Source organism: Mauremys mutica, chromosome 11 (genome assembly GCF_020497125.1).
Source record: "Mauremys mutica isolate MM-2020 ecotype Southern chromosome 11, ASM2049712v1, whole genome shotgun sequence".
NCBI lineage: Eukaryota > Metazoa > Chordata > Testudines > Geoemydidae > Mauremys > Mauremys mutica.
Window position 1 is genome coordinate 79,172,073 of NC_059082.1, and position 22,646 is coordinate 79,194,718.

The following is a 22,646-nucleotide window of genomic DNA, read 5'->3' on the forward strand; positions in this document are numbered from 1 at the left end:
ATGCAGGCTTAGTTCAGAGCTGGGATGTTTTGGTGGGTGGGTGGTTTTGTTTTTTTTGTTGTTGTTAATGTGACCACTTGAGACTGAGGAAAGAAAAATGAAAAACTATAAAGGAACCAGCAACCTCCTTCCTCCTTTTCTCTCTTCCCCCTCTAGAGGATTAAGCCAAAAAAAAAAATGTCTGCAGCTTTCTGTTGACCCTGCATGATGGCATTTTTGTGCTCTGTGTGCTGCTTCTGCTGCTGATTGCTATTCCTGGCACAAACACGCGCACACACACTCACACACACAAACCTAGCATAGATCACACAGGCAAGGCAAGCCTGCTACCCACTCAATAATAATAATAATAATAATTAATAATAATAATAAAAAGACCCACACTGTCACTAGCCCCTCTGCATCTCTGGCCATCCTGCCCAATGACCTGACAGCTCTATCGAGAGATTGGACAAACCACGCTCTCTTCCTTCCTTCCCCTCCACCCCCAACCCTCACCTCTTCCCTAGCTCCACCAAAGCGCCCTCCTGTCTGGTGTAGCAGCCTGCAGCCAAACCCCCCAACCACTCCTACCACTGGCATTAAATTTTCAGGCTGGATGCTATAGGGCCGTTTCTAATTACCTTATATCCCCTAGTGGTCCATGAATAATGGCTACTGAAGGAGCTTAGAGGGGTTGCTGAGAAGGAAAGCAAAAAAAAAAAAAAAAAGAATTGTGCTATTTCTCACATTTTTTTTTCCTAAGGATCTAATCTGGCTACTGTGTTCTGGAAGAGGAGAAGGAGAGAGAAAGACAGCACGAGAGAGGGAAAGAGAGAGAGAGGAGCACAAGAAACATTGCAGGTATTGTTACCAGCTACATCTTTGTGCCTTTTTTTTTACTGGAGGGTCTGCAGAATGTTCTTTGGGAATTTCTAGCGCTTTTTCCTGATTTATTTTTCTCTTGTGCAACTTGCTGCCCTTTCCAATTGAGACGACACCGTACGTTTCTGGCGTTGCCGAGTTTGTCTGTGTCCTGCTTCCAATATTTGGGGGGGTTTTGTTGTTGTTTTTTTTCTGTAATTAAAAAAGGGGGTTGAATTTGTTGCAAATTTGTAGTGACTTTATTGGTAATGGGCATCTGAACAGAGATACAGCTGAGACTCCGAATATTTGTGTGTGTGTGTGTGTGTGTGTACGACAGAGATTTCTTCATGTCGCTAGTCTCGCCCTCCACTTTTTGGAAGTTGAAATAATAATAAAAACCGGGGTTTATAGATGAATATGGGAATGAGGTCTGTCAAGGAGGTTTTTTTTTAGTGGTAGAGTTATTCGTGTGCATGTTTTTCTACTTTAAAAAGTTCCAGCACTGATGAGCCCCAGCGTCCCACAATCATTGCTGTTGTCTTTGTGTGAGAACCCTGATTTGATTTGTTGTCTTTCGTTGATTTGGTGTGTATCAGGCGCGCCTGCCAGAAAAAATTGTTCTAGCCGAGATCTGAGTAATCCCAGGATTTGCACATCTGGCTGGGTGTTCGGAAACCCCCTCTGTGAGACTTTCACATGCTCTCCTGCTCCTCCTTTCCCATGGCAAATTTATACAAAACCCGTCCATTGTCATTAAAAAACAACCAACTCACAGCCCCCTTACAGAGATTTCACTTTTCAGAATGTGTGTGTGTGCGAGAGACAGAGCGAGCAAGCTTTTGTTTTAAATAAAGAAATGGCAATGATTGAAAACATATGAATAGGATGCAATGCAGAATGTGTGTGTATGGCGCAGGGGGAGAGCGGGGGGTTGGAAAAGTGCTTATACTACAGAAGCAGCGCTTGAATGACCGTGTAGTACATGACAGCCAAGGGGGGCTGTCCATTCGCTATCATTACTGAGCAGCTCACAGGGGCTTGCGTGTGTGTGGAATGGAATTTGATTTTTTTGAATGCAAAGAATGATTTTTGCAACTGTCGAACTAGCAGAGGAAAACCGGAACTGAAGTGGTACATGAAATCAGATCCATTCAAACTTTACTGGCTGATATTGTTACAAAGCCAGCTAATAGTAATTAAAAAAAAAAAGCTAGAAGAGGAAAAACACGTGAAAATTAGAAACCAAAAGTACAGCGTGAGCCCATGGACTTTGAAACCTTATCAGCCAGAGAAAGGTGGTGATTGAGATACTAATACTGAGACCCTATCCAAGTGTGGCCACTGTTCTGGATTTTATTTTTGTGCAGCAATAAAAATCTGTTAAGTGCCTTGGGAGGGGTGAACTCCTTGGAGCACGTCTTTCAAAATAAAAAAAAACCCCATTCCTGCAAGGCTCTGCTCCCCCCCCCTCCCCCGGCTCGTTTTGTTTGTTTGTTTCCAAGGGGAGAAGAGTCGGGGGGGGGGGGTTGGGAAGGGCGGGGAGAAAGCATGGGGGCGGAGAGTCGATTTAAATTGGACTTAATGGATTCCCAGGGCAGCTCTTTTAGATGAAAGTCAAAATAAGAGCCAAAGTGAATCTCAGCAGACCTGTCTGTGGCATTAAAGATGCAGCGTTCCTCCTCTTTCCCCTCCCTCCTTTTTTTCTTTAAAAGGGAAAAAAAAATGTGTTCGTCGTACAGAAGAGAGTGGCGTTTCTCGGCCTGGAATGAGAGCTCTAATTGAAGAACTTACAGCCTCTTGGGATATTCTTTACTGATCACTGCTTTTGTTATTCCTGCCTCGGTCTGGGTTTGGGGTTTTTTTTTGGTGTGTGTGAGAGAGACGCGCTATTTTTAAACCCTCCACTTTGGCCCCTGGCAGGCAAGGTGCCCCCGTACACAGCCAGGGCATCTTCTCAGTGTAAGTGGCCCAGTACGCAGGCTATTTTCAGGTTGGGTAGGCTTGGCGTTTTCTGATGGATGCACCAGGGTCAGCTGAGAGACACCCTGGAACTCTGGAATTCAAAGGGTTAAAAATAGGCAATCTCCGTGCCTGAGTGTCCTTCAGGCTCCGTGGGACACTAAGGGCCAGGTTCTGATCTCTGTTATAGTGGTGTAAACGCAGAGGATCCTCACTGAGGTCAGGGTAACTATGATGAGACTCGAGAGTGAAATTTACATGGGCCCCTGCTATAGGCATGCACCCTTTCTGAGGCGGAGCAGGGGAGGTGACCGTAGGAGCTGGGACCCAAGTCAGAGCAAAGCTTCTATTGGGTACATAGGCTCAGATCCTCAGCCTCACCAAGTCTGCTTTTCCCCAGTGGAGCAGTGCAAAGCAGACTTAAAGTTCTCCTAAGCAGCCAGCTGAGGATTCCCCTTGCGTTCAGGAATTCACCGGTGGCATAGAGCTGGCACGGCCAACTGCCAGCATAGGAGGCGGGCCAGGGGTGCAACTGGGGAAGGGAGTGAGGCCGGAGTTGTGCCGCCATCCCGGGGGCTGCTACGGCTGCAAGCAAACTGTAGCAGCCCTGAGACTGCTCTAAGTTGCGTCAACAGCCAAACTGGCCCTGGGCCAGCCCCGGGATTGGAAGGGGGAGCAAAAAGTTGGGGTACAGCTCCCTTTGCCCCCTTCTCAGGTTCTGCACTGAGCAGAGCTCAGTCACAGCTGGGGCGAGGGGGATCTAGCCCATAATGTAGGACTCGGTTCACTGTTTCCTTTCTCACTGTGATCGCTTCCTCCCATATAATAATATCTGCCCCTTTTGGGGGGAGTTTTCTCTAGGGGATTGGAGGACCTCTTGAAGAACCATAGACACCACTCCTGCCCCTGCTGTGAGCATGTTGGATCTCTTTTGCTGAGTGGTCATATATTTGTTTGGATTAATTTAAGGGGTCTTCTGAGAGTAGCCTTGTCACCGCCAGTGTGATTCTGTCCTTTCCCCCTGTGCTCCTGGTGTCCCTCACCCAGGCACTGCTTGACAGCCAACTTGGCCAACGAGGAGTATACAGTGGGATCCACTAAGATGCCTAGTAACGCTGCTCCTTAATCAGCTAGAGATTGCTACTGAGTGTCCATAGCATTTGCATCCCCTTTGCCACTCTGGGTAAAAACAGGGCCGAACCTGGGAGCTGAACTGGCATCTCCTGAACAGCAATGCAGGACGCAATGACTAGGCTGGTCGGGTTTTGTGCGGCAGAGAGGCTTGCCTGATCAGACTCCTAGGTGTGCCAGTTCTTAAGCCCCACTGACTCACTCCACTTTTGTTCCTCTCCCACCGCTAGAAACCTTTTGCAGCTACAATTAAGATGTAGATTTAAAAATCAGGAGAGCAATCGGCTCTTGCTCTGTGGTATTTGCAGTTTGCAAGGCTGCAGACTTACATAATACAGGGAGAAGGGGAAAGGTTGGTGCTTAAACGCTTCCTTAGAAATACCATCAATAGGTAGGTTTAGAATGAAGGGAAGCAGTTAACCTAGACTTCAGCTCACTTAAAGGATTGCATATTGACATTCACAGTGATGCATCAGAAGCTACAGATTCTATATCATTGGTCCCTGTCCTTCCATTACAGGGTGTCACAGGCGTGGAGTTGGGTTTAATTTCAGGCACTGCTGTACAAAATAATACTACTTAGCGCCTGTCATGTGACAATCTCAAAGCATTTTGCAAAGACTAAAGCTGTGTCTACACTGCAGCTTATGTTGGCTTAATTTATGTTGCTCAGGGGTGCGAATAAACCACCTCCCTGAGAGAGACAAATTACACCGACATAAATGCTGGTGTGGACCGTGCTTCTCCCACCAACATGGCTGCGCCTCTCGTGGAGGGGCTTTTATTATGCCGATGGGAGAGCTGTCTCCCGGAAGCATAGAGCATCTTCACCAGGTGTACCGCAGCACTGTATCTGTAGACGTGCCTTGAGTCTCTCAGCCTCCCTATTAGAGTTCTTCTCCTTTGACACGTAAGCGGGAACTCCACTTTTGTGTCATCTCTATAGATCTCCAGTATAGGAAAACCTCTAGTTGGGCACCTGACGTCACCTGTGGGAATTGCATAGGCACGTGAGCTACAAGAACCTGTCCTTCAACAGCTCTTCAGCTTTTAATTGTCTTTTGATTAAGGCCAAATTTGAGTCAATGGCTAAACTCCTGTTGACTTTAACGAGTCCAGTGTTTGGCCCCAGTGTCTCTTGTGGTTAATGCAGGGAGAGGGGGCGTCTGAACTCAGACCTTCCATTCCTGGCCAGGCCACTGACTCTCTGGGTGATCTTGAGGAACTCGCTTGGTCGCTCTGCATCTCAGTTTCCCCATCTATCAAATGGGCCTTGTGACACCTAATTAGGCCTGAGGTAGGCAATACACGTTTGTCAAACCCTTCGAGAACTTTTGAGGAAAATCCCACAGAAGGGCGGACTGTTCAGATAAGAAGAATCCTTTCCCCTTTTGCTACTTTCCACTCTCTCCTCTCCCCTAGCATCTTGAGAGCGTCAGAAAAGCACAAGCAGGCTGAGGCCGAGAGGAGAAGGCTTCTTGTGGCTTAAGTGCATCTCCCTGATTGCAACGGGGTGGGGTGGGGGTGTTGGAGATAGCCAAGCTTCTGTCACTGGACCAGGACACGTACTGCTCCCTCAGGGTGACCAGATGTCCCGATTTTTGGGTCTTTTTCTTATATAGGCTCCTATTTACACACACACACACCCCCACCTGCTGTCCCAATTTTTCACACTTGCTGTCTGGTCACCCTCTGCTCCCCGCATGAAAGTGATCGCTAAAAGCCAACGTTCCGTGAGTCCCAGCCTTTTCCAGCAGCAGTACTCTCTGAAGGCTCACACTCTGCTGCACAGACGAAAACAAGTGAGAAGAGTGGGAAGGAAAGAGAGAGCCTTTGCAGCAGGCAGTCAATAATTGCAGTCAGTCAGTGCCTGTGAAGTTCCCGCATCACACTTTCACTTAGAGAGAGAGAGAGAGAGAGAGACGTTGTCCTATGCTCCGGATCCGTGGAATAGGAGGAGGATGCAGGATAAGCACCAATTGCAAAGGATGTGATGCTGGTCTCTAGCTACGGGTCCTCCCTGCCTACAATATGCTTGAGCTTCCTGCTGCATTACTTATGACTTGATGTAGGTGAACCTTTCAACTCCCTGCCCTTGGGGAACAGCCAGGCTGCAAGGAAGGTGTCAACAGCCTTTGCATCGCAGCTGGGGAAAAAATGTTTCTCCTTTCTGCCCTCTACCTCCCCCAGCCCCTGTGGAAAAGGTGATCTTGAATGTTTAAAAAACCAAACAAAACACCTCAAGTCCCTCTTATGTGTCCCAGTCTTAGCAAAAGTCAAGGCTAAATATCAAGGCGTTTTTCCTTTTATGCAGCGTTTGAGATTGAAGATACACTAGTGGAAAGGGGGGGGACCAGAGCAGCGAGGCAAAAGGAAATCTTAAAGGAGATTCTTTCCTTTTTGTCCCCAAGGAGATCAGCCCAGAAAATGATTCACCCGCTAATTAAAATTATTATGTCTTGATTGAGACATTCTTGCATATATCCCACTTGCCTACAAGAAGTTAGAGAGTGGACAGAGAAATTCCTATCATATACCCCTCTGCCTCGATATAACGCTGTCCTTGGGAGCCAAAAAATCTTACCACGTTATAGGTGAAACCGTGTTATATTGAACTTGCTTTGATCCACCGGAGTGCGCAGCCCCCCCCGCCCAGAGCGCTGCTTTACCGCGTTATATCCAAATTCGTGTTATATCGGGTGGCGTTATATCGAGATAGCGGTGTATCTAGATGGATGGATATAGAAAATAGATTATCTATCTATTTAATCTACTCACAAGCATAAAAGAAATAAAAAAAATGGAGGGTGCCATATTTAAAAGAACGAGCCCAATCCTTCTGTTGAAGTCAGTGGAGATACATTGGAGATTAATTTGGCCCATTGTGTAGTGTTTGGTATGTAGGGAATATGCTGTAGGGCTGACTTATTTGAAACAAGAGTTATTCAGCTCCATTTGTGGTGGCTGCATTATACCCAAGTGGATGGGGAAAGCAAAAATCACGAATGGTTATGTCACTGGGGCTAAAGCAGTGTAAATATGAATAAATATGTCAAGCCGTGCACGATTTACACCACACCTGCCAATGAGAGAGAGAGAGAGAGAGTGTGTGTGTGTGTGTGTGTGTGTGTAAAATTTGTTCCATTAAGGGACCTAGCTTTGCAGTCCTGATGCAAAAAGAACTCCCATTGAGTTCAATGGGAGCTTTGTGGTTTTTTCAGGAGTGTAGGGTCATGCCTTATAAATGTGGTTCAAATTCAGTCCTGGTGCAAAGAGGCTAAACTCTGGTTAGCCCCAGGTTTTAAGCTCAGATGAAACAGGGCTGGTTTCATTTTAATTTGGAATATCATCTTCAGTAAAACCCCTTGAGTTTTGGGGGTTATTTTTTACTTTCTTACAGTCAGACTTTGCTTTCTTCGCTTTAACTGCATCTCTATTGTTAGTCACGGCTTGATGTCTCACCAGGGGATACCTTTTTTGCTGCATTTATGGTAATGGCTAAAACTTGCTGTTGTGCTCACTACCTTAAAGGGAGTGTAAATCACACTGGCAGGGCAGTGCCCGTAGGCCTTATCTACACAGGGAAATTGGCCAGAATCCCTATGGCGGAATAAGCTATTCCGGACTAGCTCCTTGTGAGGCCGCGTGTGGACGCTATCCGCAATTGAAGGTCTGTGTGGGGAGCTGATCTGAAAGAGCCATTCCAGTCCCTGTCCCCATGTAGACAAGGCGTTCATGCAAATGAAAAGTTAACACTGCATTCAACAGACAAGAACAATTGTTTTAAAAATGGTTCTGCCTATTGACTGCTAAAATGAATGCATCGCTAATGTTCTAATACCTGGTTTATTGCTGAGACGGGGTGGGGGGAAGGGTCATGATTTAGTCCTGTAATACTGTATCCCTCCCCATGACTGTTGAGAGATGGGCCACAGAACACTGTATTCACCAAATAGCGTGACCTTCGCCATGGCTCTTACTATATAAGCTACAGAACTGCATAGTCCTATAAAACCATGTCCTTCACCATGACTATTGCTAGATGATCTCTAGAACAGTATAGTCTGTAATACTATGGCCCATCACCAGGACTGTTGCTGTATGCGCTTGAGAAAAGTATAGTCCTATAATACCATGTCCTTCAGCGTGACTATTGCTATATGAGACACACAACAGTAGAGTCCTCTAATACCTTGTAATTCACTGTGACTATTGTGATGTGATCCACAGAACAGTCCTGCCCTGTATTATGTTGTGTCAGTTTTTAAGACTGTTTGGCGTTAGCATCCTCTCTATCTGTTGTCTGGCTTCTGAGCCAGGACTAATGCCACTGGGGGAAAAAATGTGAAACCAAGCAAGGAGCTGAAGAGAAAATGGGACAAGAGATAAGAGTGGATACAGGCAAAGGGAGAAGACCAAGAGAAGATGGATGAAAGAAAGTAGGGAGAAGTAAAGCAATCACTGAAAGGGAGGGAAAAGAGAAGGGAAGGCCTTGCAGAACTGATGCCCATGAAGAGACCCCAGTCTTGTCCAGCTCAGATCCGATGATGCTGAATTTTGGAGGTGGGGGTGTAAATTTGAGTTAAGTGAGGAGATCTTTAAGGCTTCAGTGGGTGTGTAGAGATTGATCTACCTGAAATCAATCTGGGCACCTACTCTATAGTGAAAATAAATTTTCCCCTGCAGATGTTAATAACGTGGTCCGATGGAGTCGTCTCCCTTCTAAAGCCAGAGAAAGGGTATAATCACTGCTATTCACTATGGGTAGTTGTAGACGCCTCATCTGTGCATTGGTGCCGTTTGTTATTGTTGTTCTGTTGCGGCAGTGCTGTGAGGTCCCAGTGAGGATGGGGGCCGCATTGTGCCAGGTACTGCACAAACACGTACAAAGTGCCCGGACCCAGAGAGGTTACGATCTAAGAAGCAAAGCAGAGGACCAAGGAATCATAGATTAATCACAGTAGAGGCCAAAGTGAGGCATTTAAGTGGTTTTATTGCTGTTTCATAGCAAGCCCTGTAATAATACTTCTCTCCCTTTATCTTTGCTCCTTGGGCTCGCAGGATATAGTACACCAAAGTGATACCCTGTAGGATGTTGTGAACATGTCCGTTTCCTTCAGCTGTATGCTGCTGTAACATTTAGACAGCACCTTTCACACCAAAGGACCACTTCTGAAACTTTTTGTGTGCAAGAGACAGTTACCCCAGTGCTTAAATGCATCTGCTTCTTGAGTGGAAACAGACACTGTTTAAAAGCTCATAACAACACTGCTAAACAAAACAGGAAGTGAAAAGCTGTATACCCCATTGAAACTAGGGGCAGGATTTAGGTCAAGTCGGTAGTGGCTTGGGCTCTGAATGTACATTCTGCGCTCAATCCTGGAAGATACTGACTGCTGCGTCACTCCCTCAACTCCAGCTGATTTCAGTAAGGATTGAGAGCCTTTAGCACCTTGCAGCAGTGATTCTTGGGGGTGGATAGGGACGAGTTCCCATTTAAGTGCGTGGCAAACCCCCACTGACTTCAATGGAGCCGGATCAAACCCTGAATGAGTATCCAGCACCCAGCAGGTTCAAGCTCCATCTGCAGCATTTGAGAGATGAATTATAGGAGGTTCACAGATTAACTGGGCTCTCTTGTGTTTGCATATATTGCCTGCATTATAAGTGAAATCCCTACCCGACGCCTCAGGCAGAGAAATGGATGGAGTATGTATTCGATAGAAAGAAGTGGGGGGGAAATTCCTCTGGCTGGTTTTCTAGCGGTGCAATAAATGTAAAAATAACCCCATGCATGTAAAGAAGTAGGGGCCATGCTCAGTGCAGTCGTTTCAGGAGCTGATTTACTGTGAAGATGTAAAGGGTTCTGTGATGCGTCCATATTAGCTGGTTGACCCTACTCCTTAAATACAAACATCAGGGTGGACAGTGAAGCCATACAGAGGCTTTGTTGTATAAATTTGCCTTTTTTTTTTAAAATGTTCTGAATGGATGTAGTGCACTGTACATTTTTTTCCCCTTTAGCAAACTGCTTTAGTTAATATGTGGGCAGAATGTAGATGTTCTTGTAACCTTTTGGTAAAGAGACGAAGAGATATAAAGGGGTCCCGGGAGGGAACGGGGTTTTGCAGTCACAGTAATTTGGGCTGTGAGGACATAGCATGCCAGTGGTCTTACTCCGAAAGAGAGGCTCTCCTATTAGATCTCCCTTTATAAAATCCAAAGCAGAAAGTCATAGTGCCAGTCCCTCTGGGAGGTCTTTAAGGTGCAGCTGTAGACCACAAGAGCAAGCAGCTGAAGCCCAGCTGGTGACGGGATTCTGTTGATGTTGGTTTGTTTTTGTTTCGCTGGGTTTTCTTTGCAGGGGACATGATGCAAAACCATCAGGAGAGATTTCAATTTGCAGGAGGAGCAGGGATGAATGAGTCCAAGATAAGAGACATTTGTGGGTCTTGGAAGGGAAAGTTCACAACTGTTTGCAGGAGGGACTGAGAGATTGATTAGGAGGCACATTTTAGGAGCAAGCGTTTTCAGGCAATCTGCAGCTCAGCAGTTGGCATTTGAGATAAGGTTTGCAGGAGTGTTCAGAACAGCACCTAATAGATCAGGGAGAGGAGCTTATGTGCTCATTTTCATGAAGGAACAGGCTAGTTTCTCCTCTCAGTTACACCCATGTAAATCAGAAATGATTCAGTTGATTTCAGTGGCGTCGCTTCCAGTTTTCTCTGGATGTAAATGAGAGCAGCATTTTGCCCCATGGCTTTCAGAACCTTTTCCTTTTTTCCCTCCTCAGCAGCCTATGCCACATATCTGCAAACAGCTGTAAGAAGAGCAGAGATCATTAGCTGGAAGGATCAGATGGGCTCGTTTCTTAAAAGGATTGTCTGATTTCTCTATTGATCAGGTTGATTTAGAAGGGGTAAGTGGTCAGGGGTCATAAATTATCATTTGAAGGGTGGGTAAAGACTGTGCGGCACTTAGCTGCAGTGGTAAGGAAAGGAACGTATCTATTTGTAGGGACATGAATGGCTGTATGCTGCGGCTGCCATGCAATTTAAGTCTCCTACATGTTTTAGCTGGTGTTAAGGAACCGTATTTAAACTCAGTTAAACAGTGTTTTGGTTAAACTAGTTTCTGCAGTTTGGCTGGCCAAACAGACAGGGGAAAACGTAATTAGATTTGCATTTAGATGGGGCTTTAAAAGCCACTGTATTATAATTTTGAATGCATACCCTGTACACATAATGCACACGGAATCGTTTGCAAAATAATTCCAGCGTGTGTGAGCCATGAAGTCACATGCTGGGGTCTAACGTTACAGGAATTCCTGAGAGACTTGTGGTCTTGCCTTGGTCTCTCTTCCCAGGGAAGGAAGGATGATGATGTGGTTTAGAGCAGACAGGAGCCCTACGTACTATCCCTGGCTTTCCCGCAGAAATGTTTTGGGTGGTCTTGGGCAAGTGACTTAACCGTTCTGTGCTTCAGTTTTCCTGGCTGTAAAATGGGGATAATCTGCATCATAGGCCTTAACACTGTTGCCAACTCTCATGATTTTATTGCAGTCTCATGATATCTCACAATGTTTTTATTAAATCCCCAGCTCCGGGAGTCAGGTGATTACATTAGATCTCAGCTTTCATTTAAAAAAAAATGTCTAGCCCTTAAGGTTGCAGGGAAAAGGTGGAAACCCTCAGGAGCTCAAAAACCAGAAGACAAATAAAAAGAACACCACATTTATTATATTGTAATAAAATCTCATGATTTTTGAGCCAATCTTGTCTTTTGGCTTTGGGCCTGACTCATGATTTTTGAAGGCTTGGGGTTGGCGATATTGAGATGATAGTGCGGCAACATGAATATTTGCAAATCGTGTTGAGATCCTCAGATGTAGAAGTGCAAAGTGTAATTATTATTCACTCAGGTAACAGCTACTGTAGTACAGGATGTCACAGGCAGATTTCAGTGACGTTGCCAAGCACTAACATATCTATATCTATCTGTCTGGCATGTCTCTAGAGCAGCCATCTTCACAGTATGTGGGCTAAGCCAGTTCGTGTTAATTGCTTTTTCAGTGCTGGGTCCTGTGCCATTGACATTTTGATGTCAGTGTGATGAGAATCAGGACCAGTGTTGGTGGAACTTCGGTTGCGTGCGACTCTCTGGGTGATTAAAAATAAAGATCATCATATGAGGCTTCGTTTTAGTTCTCTTCTGTATGCACGTCGTATAGCTTAGGTTACCTAGGGGTGTGTGTAGTTTGTTTTCTTTGGCGGTGGTAGGTCTTTTGGGATAGCAACATGTAGCAGTTCAGAAGAGGGGGGAGGAAAATGTGTGATGGGGCAAATGACAGCTGTTTTCAGTATTCCACCACCATGGCAATTGTCTTCCATAGGGGAGAGTTTTTTGTTTTTTTGTTAAAAATTCATAGATTCCAAAGCCAGAAGAGACCATCCAGTCTGACCTGCTGCATAGCACAGGCCGTAAAACTTCCCCAAAATAATTCTTAGAGCAGATTCCATCTTGATTTAAGAGTTGCCAGTGATGGAGAAGCTACCATGACCCTTGGTAAGTTGTTCCAATAGTTAATTACTCTCACTGTGAAAACTTGACACCTTATTTCCAGTCTGAATTGGTCTAGCTTCATCTTCCAGCTCCCTTTCGCTGCTAGATGGAAGAGCCCATTAGCAAATATTTGTTCCTCAGGTAGATACTTGGAATCATAGGGTTAGAAGAGACCTCAAAAGTCATCTGTTCCAGTCCGCTGCCAGGATGCAGGATTTGTTGTGTCTAAACCACCAAAGACAAGTGGCTCTCCAGCCTCCTTTTGAAAACCTCCAGTGAAGGAGCTTCCACAGCCTCCCTAGGCCGTCTGTTCCATTGACCTACTGTTCTAACTGTTAGGACGTTTTTGCTGAGATTTCATCTAAATCTGCTCTGCTGTAGTTTGAATCCATTGCCTCTTGCCCTGCCTTCTGTGGCAAGAGAGAACAACTTTTCCACACCTTTGTTATGGCAGCCTTTCAAGTATTTGAAGACTGCATCTCCTCTTTTCACAGTTCCTTCAGCCTTTGCTTGTATGGCTGCATTCCCTCCCCTTGATCATCTTCGTCGCTCGCCTCTGGATCCTTTCCAGTTTGCCTACATCCTTTCTATTGGTCCATTGGTGACCAAAATTGGACACAGTACTCCAGCTGAGGACTAACCAGCGCCGAGTAGAGCGGTACTTGCACACTATGCCTCTGTTAATGCAACCCAAAATTGTATTTGCTTTTTTTTTTTTTGCAGCAACATCACATTGCTGACTCACACTGAGGTTGTGATCCACTACAACTCCCAGATCTTTCTCAGCAGTGTTGCTGCCAAGCCAGTGTCCCCCCATTCTGTATTTGTGCATTTGGTTTTTCTTCCCTAAGTGTAGGTCCATATGTTTGTCTTGGTTGAATTTCATTTTGTTGTTTATAGCCCAGTTCTTCAATGTATCAAGATCCCCTTGAATTTTAGCTCTGCCCTCCAAAGTGTTGGCAAACCTTCCCCCGTCCCCCAGCTTTGTGCCATCTGCAGATTTGATTAGGATTCTCTCTATTCCTACATCCAGGTCATTAATAAAGATGTTAAATGACACCGGACCCAGAATGGATCCCTGTGAAACCCCTCTTGAGACCTCCCTCCAGTCCGACATCCTTCCATTAATAGTTACTCTTTGTTCTTCGAGTGCTTGTGCATGTCCATTCCAATGTTAGGTGTGTGCTCATCCTGAGCACAGTTGCAGGATTTTTTTCTCCCTAGTGGTATCCGTTGGGTCGCCTCCAGTGCCCTCTTGGGCTGCGCGCTCATACAGCCAGTATAAAGGGCCCTGCCAACGCTGCTCCCCGTCAGTTCCTTCTTACCGCCCGTGACGGTTGCTGGAATCCCGCATTGCTCAGGCAATCTTTCTCCTAGTGGTTTTTTCTCAAAGGACTGGAGAGAGTGTACCAGCAAATTGGCAATCCCATTCTCCCCTGGGACCTGAACCTTGTCCTGGCAAAGCTTACGGGGTCCCTGGTCAAGCCGCTAGCAACGTGTTCACTGCTACACCTTTCCTGGAAAGTGGGCTTCCTGGTAGCCATCACTTCGGCCTGCCCCAATATATGGTGTTCTTCAAGGACAAAGTCTAGTTACAACCTCACCTGTCATTCCTCCCAAGGGTGGTATCACAATTCCACTGCGGCCAAGCAGTCTCCCTGCCAGTATTCTACCCTAAACCGCACGGGAATGGAGAGGAGCAGCGCCTCTATTCGTTGGATGTGAGGCAGGCCCTGGCTTTCTACTGATAAAGAACCAGACCTTCCTGCAGACCCACTCAGCTCTTCCTAGCGATAGTGGAAAGAATGAAAGGTCTCCCTAGCTCTGCACAAAGAATCTCTTCATGGCTTACTTCTTGTATCCGGGCATGTTACATACTCGCGAGCCTCTCGCTCCCAGCTAATCTAACGGCTCACTCCACGACGTCTCAAGCCTCTTCCTCCGCCGCTTTCCTAGCACAAGTCCCGATTCAGGACATCTGCAGAGCAGCAGCCTGGTCTTCGGTTCGCCCATCCACAACTCACTAGGCCATTACACAGCAGGATAGAGACAAGGCCGGTTTCAGCTGCGCAGCCTTGCCGTCAGCCTGTCCTTGAACTCTGAACCCACCTCCTGGACCACCGCTTGTGAGTCACCTCCATTGGACTGGACATGTGCAAGCACTTGAATAAGAAAAACGGCTACTAGCTTTTCTGTAACTGTTGTTCTTCAAGATGTGTTACACGTGACATGTCCATTCCAAAACCCCTCCTCCATCCCCTCTTTTCAGAGGCAGTTGGCAAGAAGAAACTGAAGGGGAGCGGGGTTGGCCGGGCCCTTTATACCGGCGCTATGAGCGCACGCTATCAGAGGGTGCTGGAGCTGACACAATGGATGCCACTAGTTGGAAAAATCCTGGTGACTGTGCTTGGGGCGCGCACACCTACACCGGAATGGACGTGTGCGACACATCCCGAAGAACAACAGTTACGGAAAGGTTAGTAACCGTTTTTTTTGCGGTTGTTTAACCAAAGACTGGGATCAGGTCTCCCTTTAACCTTCTCTTTGGTAAACTATAGATTGAGTTCCTTAGGTCTATCACTATAAGGCAGGTTTTCTAATCCTCTAATCATTCTTGTGGCGCTTCTCTGAACCCTCTCCAATTTTTCAACTTCCTCCTTGAATGGTGGGCATCAGAACTGGACACAGTATTCCAGCAGTGGTCGCCCCAGTGCTAAATACAGAGGTAAAATAACCAGTTCCTACTTGAGAGTCCCAGTTTATGCATCCAAGGATCACGTTGGGAGCTCATGTTCAGCCCCTCAGTTCCTAGAGGACCATTTCACTTTGGTAGATGATTGTGCTCTCCAACCACAATGCTTGTTTTGTGGGAGGCTGAAGACGTGCGCAGCCTGTTTCTAAGGTAGAACAAGTACATTTGTATGTTACAAGGTCCGAACTGCGGGGAAATGTTAAGAAAAAATTCTGGGATATGAGCCATCTTGACTGATGGGGTTTGCACCCATTAGAAAAGATCTTCGGAGCTTCCCGGAGGCCCGCCTTGTCCTGTTCTTGGTGTCCCTCATTTCTTGCTCCTGCAAAATATCCTGCGGTATATCACGTTCCAGCGAGCACACATTGGTAATGAGTGAATACAAAGTTCTTCAGATAATCACATTGGCCTGAGTCTTCCCCTCACACACGTCTCCCACCTTGGCCGGTGCACCTCCGTCCTGACCTGTGACAGCCCTCGTTAATCGTTCCCCGCACCCCCCCACAAAGCACCGCCATTCTGCCTCAATCCTAATCTGCAGCATCCCTGAGCTGCCAATCCTGAAAGCCATGCTGGGCTCTGCCAGTGCATCTCAATCTTGACCCTCAGCAGCCTCCTACAATTCCCAGTTTTCATGAGCGGAAGCTGCCAGTCATAGGAAATTGTGTGAAGATTCCCTGATGTGACTAAATAGGGACTAGGATAAGAACTGCCAACTCGTTATCGCTTGTGACCTAGCCCAGGCATAGAACTCAGGGTGTTCAGATGGGAAAGGCCAGGGTGCTAACCCATTGCCCGGCCTCCTGGGGACTGTGTCTTTGAGTAATTCTCCCACGGGACTATAGAGATCTCAACGTGCAGTGCCATTCAGGTGAGAGGAGAGCCTCTGACACACAACCGAGAGGGAGTCCACAACAGTGGCAGCCTGCAGTTGGGGAGATTGTGACAAGGAGACCAAAAGGGCAACTTATGGCGTGAGCGGCAGGAACAGGGAAGAAGGCGAGTTTAAGTGATGGGAATGGGGGGAAGACGGGGACTCTGGCTCAGGCTGTTCCTGCTCTTTCAAAGAGAGCAAACAGCCTTTTTTTTCCCAAGTGCCTCCCACAGCCAGATAGCTCTGCCCCCCTCGTTTCATTTATTTTGTAAGTGGTCGCTGCTGGCGAGCAGCCTGTAGACTGGAAATCTCCCTGTAAACGTCACGCGTACCAGCCCATTCTTACATGCCACGATGCAACAGGAAGTGATGACTTGGTCTACTGACATTGGCTACCATTTTAGAGGAAAATCTGGAGCGGTGGGTAATTATTTCTCTTTCTTAATTGAAATTTCAGCCTCAGTGACTTGCTAGAACGTGCGAGGGAAGAGGCCCAGGCAAGCATGACATAAACGGAGGGCTGCGTAATGGTCCGAGAGGGAGAGGAAATTTATTGAATCCACAGGTGGGCAAACGATCTCATAACTCATGGGATGGTACAGCCATTGCAGGGTTAGCCAGCCATTCCCTAATGAGGCTGTGGAAAAGGATTTCCTCCCCCAGCGGCACTGATGGCTTCCCGACATACCAGCCTTATTAGTATTATTATTAATAATGTGCTGTCTTTTAATGTTTTAAAACAAAGGGTTGGGGGGGCGTTGTTTTGTTTTTTGGGTTTTTTTTTTTTTTTGCTTTGACTAGAGGGCCAATTAAATAAAATTATCATCTGAAGACTGCCACGACACCCCTTGATGACAGCCAGCAATCAGGTGTAGCACAGCATGGCTGATAAGGGCCAATCAAGCCATACAAATGAGGTGTTGACATTCAAACAGCAGGTACTGTACCATATAGCATGAGCCTTGTTTGCTATCTGTGGAGATGGTGCAGAGCCAGGCACGGGGGAGCCGGGGCTGTGAAAGGCAGCAGAAGGGAGTACGGACGGCAGGTGGGCTCTCGGTTTCTACTCGGGAAGCATTTATTATTAACGACAGTAGTACTAGGAAAGCCAAGCCGAATTAGGCAATCCTTAATCAAGTCAGTTGCCCACTGATGCCAGCGTGAGCTTGGGCCGATGGAAGGCTTCAGAACTTGACCTTTGCACTTCTAGAGCCCAGTCCTTCCATGTGAGCGGAGCACGCTCGGCTCCTTTCAAGAGACAAAGGGACTTAGGAACCCAGCTCCCATCAGCCTAAATACCTTTGAGGATCTGGGCCTGAGTGCCTTGCGGGATCGGGCCCAGCTAGCACCTTGCATCGGAGGATCTCAAAGAGCTAGACAAAGGTCAATTAGTAGTGTCTTCATGTTACAGATAGGTAAACTGAGGCACATGGCGGTAAAGTGATTTGCATAATGTTATACCGTGAGCCGGAGCCATTGATAGACACCTGGTTCTCCAGACTCCAAGTCCTCTGCTTTACCCAGTAGATTGGTTCTCAACGTGGAGGTCTAGCCTTCCCGTGTGGCCAGCTGGGACGGGAATCCTGGCCCTTTTCCCTTTGTAACATGGAAAAAGCAGAGAACCACTGGGTGTAATTCACACTGCCTCCATCTGCACACTAGGAGCAGACTCATGCTTGGTTAAACATAGTTCCATGATGGTTTCCTAGACCACCATGGACAAGGAGCTTTGGTCTGAGAACAGTGTTAGAACCATGGCAGATGGTTTGGCGTGTGGGTTGGCTAGACAGGTTCTCCAATAAAAAAAAGTTCCTGTCTGCGGTGGTCAGGTAAACCGTGCTAGAGCCCTGCTCGCAGCCGCTGTGTTTAAGTAGGACTGTAGTGAGCAAAGCTCCCATCCCCGAGTGGACAAGACCTTAAACTGCGTCTGGGAGGCAGGATCTCTCCACCTTTAGATGCTTGGCTGGAGTCCTTTGAACTGAGTTGGGTGGTCTCAGCTTAGCTCCTAGTGTGGTCTCGCACTCAAGTTCCTAGCACATTTTTTGTCTGCGCCACGAAGCGGCTCCCTAAACATTGGCTCCATTATTCACGGAGGCCAAGACCCAACCCGTTTGCTAAGGGAGGAAGGCTGCTGCAGATCGGCGTGACAGATTCTGGCAAGGTGAAACTTTACACAGTACCTCGCTGAGCTCACACCTTGCCAGGGCGAGTCCTTTCACCTCCGCCAGCACCACAGTTCACCAACATTTTTGAATAAAAAAAAAAAAAGGCGGGGGCTGGATGGGGGGTGCTAGTGACGGGAGGGAGGCCAAGAGAATGTTGCAATAATGAACCGATCGAACCAGTTCAGAGACCGTTTGGAGAGGAGAAATAAGCTACATTTTGAACGACCTCATCAGCATTTCCTGTCTCACGGTGGAGAAATTGCATGTGGTGAAAGGCTCTAAAAATAGGATCAACAAACTTTTAACCACATTTGCAGATGTGAAGGTAAAGTCAGACCAACTCCGTAGGCACTGAAGCTGAAAAATAATCCCAGAGCCCTTCAGAAGTTTCCCCCTCTCACTCCCCAGCATCACCAGCTTTAACCCTCTGCAGGATGTACGGGAAAGCATCACGGTGTGTGTAAATGAGGACCAGTTCAGGACATAGCCCAGAGTAGAACTCGGGGTTTGCCAGTGGTGAGAGGTTACCGCGCTAACCCGCTGCTCGTGCGCCCAGCCTCCCGGGGACCATGACTTGGAGTGTTTCGGCCGTGATGCAGTAGTGATCGCAATGTGAGTTGAAGGCTCTGGCAAGACACAGCTAATGTGGAAAAGGAGCGTGTGGCCCCGAGCTGGAGTGGTTGTGATGGAGACTGAGTGGAGGGCAGCAACCCCTGGATTAGCAGCTGGAATGAGTCTCTCCATTGCTGCACCGATCTCTCCTCCCTGTCCCCATTAAGTGTGCTCAGGAAGACATTAAGATCAGAAGCACGTACGGTGAGACTCTGTCTAACAGCACTGCTGACTGACCCTGATTTGTAGCAGGGCTGAACGCTGAGGCTGTAACGTTACAGCTTTTCCTGTAGTAATAGTGAGCGAGAAGGAGTGACGTGCACAGCCCTGCTTGAGAAAGAGAGGGGGACCGGACAGGTCAGCTCCGGGGAAGCAGGGGAAATGAATACCGGGTGTAAATGAAAATCCAATATCTCATTTGTGGTACATTTGCTTAGCAAGCCACAGCGGTGCAACCGCATAAAAATAAGAAGTTGAGGGAGCCCAGGAGTGAGTGTGCATTAATTCTCCAGCCATACCGAGGGGGACATCGCAAAGTACGGGGGGGGGGGGGGGGGAGGGTTTGTCCCCCCCCCCCCCCAGTGGCTGTGCCGGTAGTAACTCAGGACAATGACATGGCTATTGTGCACCAAAAGGGAGGGTCTGCGGGGCTTGAGGATAAAACCTCTGTAGCTGGGAAGTGACCCTCTGTCTCTCTAGTGCTAGCTGTCGCCCCTCCCCCCCCCAGCTTCCTTCCTCCCTCCCTCCCCAGCTCTCCTTGCTGCAGGATCAAATCAGCTCCCTAGGTTAGGTTAGTTTCCTTCTGTCTTTTATTCCAGTCCCTGGTTTGGATTCCATGGCAGGCTAGCCCTCTCTCGCCTCCTCTGAATGCTGCTTCACTTGTGGGTGCCAGTGGCTGGGGGGGTGCTGACAGAGCCCTGGGGCCGGGGGCTCGCTCGTTTATTGCAGTGATGGGGAGGAGGAGTGCCAGGGAGCTCCTCCATCAGAAGTGAAATTGTCATTGGCTCTGCTTGACCTACAGACTGTCTTTGGGATGCGTGCCACAGCAGCTAGTGCTGTTTCTCAGGCGCTGATGGCAGGCAGCCAGCCAGCCGGCTTACCACACAGACCGACCCACTCACCTTCAGTCCAGACAAAGGGACAGCAGGCTCACCCTCCACCCTACCGTTACTGTGAGACGGGGTCATCGCTCATTACTACAGCCCACCCGGGTAGAGGGCAGAAACAGCGCCCTCTTTTCTCTGGTCACACGGACTCCTTCCCCCCGACCCATTCCCTCAAATTATCTGCTTCTCTGCAATTCGTGTCATTGTCGAATGGTTAGAACGAGGGCCTAGGACTCAGGACTCCTGGGTTCAAATCTCCGATTCTGCCATTGGCTCACAGTCATGATCTTAGGGAAGTCAAATCACCTCGCCCTGCCTCACTTTCCCCATCGGTAAAGCGAGGGATTTTGTGAGCCGTAATTTGTGACCACGGGGTGGCAGGTGCGGAGGAAGGCCATGCGGAGGTATTTTTAGAATCATAGCAAATATTAAGCTCCTTTTGTGGTGTTTTTGTTCCTGATGATTGCATTTAGCAGCAATTCAGTTTAAACCCTCCCTTTGCCGTGGTCGTGTTTGTCCTGCATTGGTTATGTTACAGTCCCTGGGTTGCTTTGGGGAAATGTACAGAGCAAAGTTTAGGCAAAACTAGCCTATTCCTGTGAAAGGGAGGGGGAAAAATCCAGCGTTGTTGTCGACTGTGGAAGGGTGGTGAGAAATACATTGCCCTTGAAAGGTGAGAGGCTGGAGTACTGCATATGAACCGTCTTCTGTTTGTAATATCCACTTATCAGACACATGGACAGCACTTGCATGCCATTCCCATTAGCCTGTACAAAAGCAGGGCAGCGTTATTAATGGGAGTTACACAGACACCCAAACAAAAAGCGCGAGGAAGAAGAAATCTTAAAACTTCCAAACGTGGAAGGGTGAATCTGACCATTGGAAAAAGGAGAGACCAGGAGAGAGAAACATTAAAGAAAAGAAAATTAGATTCCTCGGGTTACCTTAGTTACCCAGTTTCTAATGACTCCAGCTTCCAGGCGCTCATCACCTTTTGTATATGAAGATTCTCCAGAGAGCTCTGGATTGCCCCATTAACAAGAGAGAGACCCTTGGTCGTGATTTCTGCCAAGGAATGGGAGGGGATCAAGGAGTTCTCTGTGGGAGAGGACTGCCTAGGAGGTTTTTAATAGTTGCTTTTTGTGAGATGGCTAGGGGGTAATCTATATCTTTCTCACAGTAATTGCCTCTCTTTACCTATCTTTCTCTCTGTAATTGCCTGCCTCCTTGTTGCTCAGTTTGGAGTAGCTGTTGTCAGCCTTCACCTGAAACCTTGGATTATCAAGATGAAGAGGGGAAATTGTCCTTCGGAATTTTATTTAGTTTAAAAAAATCCAACCTGTGTAGTTATCCCAGAGCAGAAATTCAGGGGGCTGAGGTGCACCAACATCCTTTTTAACAGAGTGTTGACGTGTTAGCTGGCCAAACAAGGAGTCAATATTTTGGCAAAAAGCATCACCTTTTTTGTTAGAATAATAATAAGGAGGGGGGTGAGGAAGGCAGACGAGCAAATCCGTTTTATCAGACACCGCATATTTTATGAAAGCACATTTCAGCTCCTCAGCTTTGGAAAGCTTTTCATACCCTTTAATTTTCTAATAAAAAGGAATTACATTTGCTGGAAAGCCAGTAACAAGATTCACTGTCATTGTCTTTTGTACAGACCATAATTCCTGTCTTGGGTGCCTGCCTGGAGGGGAAGAATCCAGTTTGTGTGGTCCTAGGTGAAATCTCCCCAGGAAACCCGCAGCGAAGCGGGTGGGGTGGCTGACCAAGGGGAGCTCACCTAAGGGATAAAAGCAAGTTGATTAGTCCAGTTTGAAACCTTGGAAGACCATCTCCTCAAAAGAGAATAATAGACCCCTGGGTAGAATGAGGTTGCTGTTGGCAGAAGCTAGGTTTAGGCAGAAGAAAAAGCTAAACTTCCTTCAGTAAGTGCTTTGAGCTAAATTCCGCTCGGTTACACCAGACTAAGCACAAGGAAACCCACTGGAGTCAGTAGTGTTTCTCTGGATTTACACCTCCACCACAGAGATGGCCCTTGGTCTTGGCGCCCTAGGAAGTTACAAGGTATCTGTATCCTCTTCTCACAAGTAAGTGTGCTGTCTTGGGGTTTTCCCTTGTGCAATCCCAAGCGAGATGGAACGGATACCAGAGAATGTTAAGAGGTGACTTGATTACCATCTGTAAGTACCTGCATGGGAAGAAACATTTGATAACGGACTCTTAAGTCTGGCAGAGAAAGGGATAGCATGAGCCAATGGCTGGGAGTTGAAAATGGACAAATTCAGAGTGGAAATAAGGCGGAAATTATTAACACTGAGCGTAATTAACCGTTGGAACAATTTACCAAGGGTCGTGGTGGATTCTCCATCACTGACAATGTTTAAATCCAGATGGGATGTTTTTGTAAAAGCGAAGGAATTGCACTAGGAAGTATTTTGGGGGCGCTCTCTGGCCTGCGTTACGCAGGAGGTTCAGACTAAATGATCACAGCAATCCCTTCTGGCGTTGGAATCGCCGAGTCTCTTCTGCTGCCGTGCCCACCACCGTACCCAGTAACCCAGAATCCAAGACACCCATCTTCTCCATTACCCTTGTTACCAAAACAGCTCACTTGAAAAGCAGCGGCTGGTTCT

General features: G+C 47.3%; 1 protein-coding gene across 1 annotated transcript in view; it reads left to right on the forward strand.

Annotated features, from left to right (window-relative positions):
• The window catches only part of RAI1 (retinoic acid induced 1), a 127,956-nt gene that overhangs the window by 44,397 nt on the left and 60,913 nt on the right, over positions 1-22,646 (forward strand). The window contains exon 2 of the mRNA XM_044980047.1: positions 746-843. The gene's annotated coding sequence lies outside the window, so the exon portion shown is untranslated. The remainder of the gene's footprint in view (positions 1-745; positions 844-22,646) is intronic.